The following is a 3,419-nucleotide window of genomic DNA, read 5'->3' as shown; positions in this document are numbered from 1 at the left end:
GCAGGGACACCTAGCATTATACATAACTATAATGCTAGGAGCCCGGTTCTCTGAACTGTGATCGGTCCAGGAAATGCGGCCGACATGCGGTCTGTATATCACGGACAGAATACGGAAGTGTGCATAAGGCCTTAAAGTGGTTTTCCCATCTTGGACATTTATGGCATATCCACAGGATATACCATAAATGTCTGATAGATGTGGGTCCCACCGCTGAGACGCGCACCTATCTCTAGAACAGGGGCCCCCTAAACCACGTTCTAGCTTACTCGGCTCTCGCTGCCTTCCGGCCACTTCCTGGTTAGGCGGTCGGGAGTTACGGAAATAGCTGAGCTCACTGAGCTACGCTGTTTCTGTAACTAACATAGAAGTGAATTGGAGTTATGGAAACAGCGTAGCATGGCCAGCTACACCGTTTCCGTAGCTACCGAGTTATGGAAATAGCGTAGCTCGCCATGCTATGCTGTTTCAATAACTGCCATTCACTTTCTGTGGCTATGCCATAAATGTTCAAGATGGTAAAACACATTTAAGTATAAAATTTTGACACATTACATAGTTGCAAAGTTTGTAACATATGAAAAAAGACATATGTCAATCAATTTCAACCATGGGATGGGAGAGGATGTGGACGAAGGGAAGGGATATGGGTAAACTTTAGAACTTTGTTTTACCCCATTGATACAAAGGAAGGTAAAAAATGAATAATGAATAATGAATAATAATGAAAAATGAATAATATCAGCCAATCTTCCCTAAAATGGAAAATTTTCCTCCCGAACCAAGGTGGTGATCACACTGGATTAACATTCAAACAACAATTCTATACATTCACATAAGCACTGATATTTTGTTCTAGGAAATTATCTATTTTTTAAAGCCATCTACTGTTCCTGCTGTGACCAGCTCCTGCGGTGACTATTCCATATATACCCAGTTCTTACACTGAGGAGAGCTTGTCGCCTCTGGAGATTTAACTTTTTTTTCTCCAGGTGGAAGAAGTGCCCCCTTGTCTTTAGAGGGGATTTTACATGGAACAGCTTTTCACCATATTTTTTTCTTATGGGCCATTTTTATATTTATACAAGTTAATAATTTCCCCCTTTAGATGTCTCTTATCTAGACTTAAAAAATTACGTTTTAGTCTTTTCTCATAACTAAGATTCTCCATGCCTCTTATTAGTTTAGTTGCTCTTCTTTGTATTCTTTTCAACTTCGGGGCATCCTTTCTATTAACAAGTGGCCAGAACTGAACTGCATATTGTCACAGCTTTGGGGAATGTGGACCTACTGGGTCAAACAAACATCAATAACAGTCACTAGGACGAGAGTACCTAGATAGCTGACTTGTGCTGATTTATCGGAAGCTGGCTTGTGCCGGACAATGGGAAGCTGGCTCGTGCCGGACAATGGGAAGCTGGCTCGTGCCGGACAATCAAAAGCTGGCTTGTGCTTGATAATCGGAAGCTGGCTTGTGCTAGATAATGGGACTTGTCTCGGATACGGGACACGGATACATAAGTTGTCACAGACACTGGACTTGACACGGACACTAGACTCAGGAAGAAGCTGTGGAACCTTTGCAGACTAACACAGGGTTAGACACAACATTGCTAAAGCAATGAGGAAGTGGGCAGAGTTCCTTTTAAACTTCAGGGTGTGCTGGGATTGTTTGAGAGCAATATTCCTGGTGCATACGCTGGCCTTTTAAGAACGGGGACAAGCGTGCGCGCACCCTACGGGCACAGGGCGGTGGAGAGAGCAGAGCACGCCGGCGTCCCATAGCAGGGAATCACCGGCGCAGAAGACAGGGAGGCAGGCAGCCGCTGGGGTGAGTGAGAGCTACACGTATTGTAGATGAAACCGCACTATTGCTTTGTAAAGTGGTAATATTATATCCCTGTCCCGCGAGTCCATGCCTCTTTTAATACACAACAATATCCTGCTGGCCTTAGAAGCTGATTGACATTGCGCTGTTATTTAGTCTATGCTCTGCAAGTACACCCAGTTCCTTCTCAACAAGTGACTCTCCCAGTTTAGCACCCCTTAGGACATATGATGCATATTTTACATGTATCCACAATGAAGCCCATTTGCCAAGTGGATGTCCAAACAATCAGTGTATTTAAGTCAGATTATATTTTATGAACATCTTCCATAGACTGAACTATATGACATAGCTTGGTGTCACCTGCAAAAATAGAAATAGTGCTATTAATCCCATTCTCTATATCATTGTTAAATAAATTATATAATAATGGTCCCAGCACTGAACCCTGGGGTACACCCCTTATAACCGGGGACCATTCAGACTAGGAATCATTGACCCCCAACTCTCTGAATACGGTCCTTGAGCCAATTACAATCTATACTTTCTAAACCTATAGTCCTTAATTTACCCATTAGACATCTATGAGGGACAGTGTAAAATGCCTATGCAAAGTCCAAAAACACTTGACCATGGGATAAACAGAGTACGGTTCCGTAACCCTTAAAACATTAACTGCATGGGACATTCCCAACTCCCTTAAACTACCCCTTTACCTTACTTTCACCAAATGAAGACACTGAGACATAGAGCTGGAATAAATTGGCCACAGCAGCCATTTTATTAACAAAAACAGAAAACACAACGCATTAATAAATACCATCAACAAATACCAAATAAATAACCATAACTTAATAACATTTCCACGCAAACCCCCCATCCAAACATCATTCACATGAAAACCATATACCACCATACGGAAAATTGGGAAGGTCCTTGGAGCTAATAAGAAGGATCTGGCACCATTCTGCCCATATCTGTATTTTTACCCCCAGCCGTCCTACTACAGGCTCAGGGGCACCATGCGCACCGCAGATGGCTAAAGCATTTCTATTTTGCTCCCCGGGACCCCACCAAGCAGGAGCCCATATAAGCCAGATCCCCCACCATGTATAATCTGGGAGGGACCATCACCAGTATGAATCCCTCCCCCACCAATTTTAACCAACTCCAAGGACCCCCCAAAACCCGCCACAACGAGCATACCTTGACCACCTCAAGTATGCAAGTTCCCCCTCAACAAAATGGCACGTTCGATTCCCTCCTGAATCCGTAATGCCCACAGGTAAATTTCCACCGCAGTCAAATGCACACCATCAGCCAATCAATAATTGCCTGTACCGTCCTCAAAGTCATAATGTCTCACAAATACTCCACCATTCCGCACCACAAAAGCAGACACAGCCCTGTTCACTTTCACATGAGCCCTGTTAATACCACCCACCGACCTCACCAATCTCCATGTCTGCCGATGCACCATCTCTGACCATACTACTGTTACCCAGGGGAAAACCGCCCAAAACTGAAGGAGATCATACTTTACGTCCCGGATCAACTCCCGAAACGGCCATACCCCCAGGTCATTCCCCCC

This window comes from Rhinoderma darwinii, chromosome 2 (genome assembly GCF_050947455.1).
Source record: "Rhinoderma darwinii isolate aRhiDar2 chromosome 2, aRhiDar2.hap1, whole genome shotgun sequence".
Classification (NCBI taxonomy): Eukaryota; Metazoa; Chordata; class Amphibia; order Anura; family Rhinodermatidae; genus Rhinoderma; species Rhinoderma darwinii.
This window is presented reverse-complemented; position numbering follows the sequence as displayed.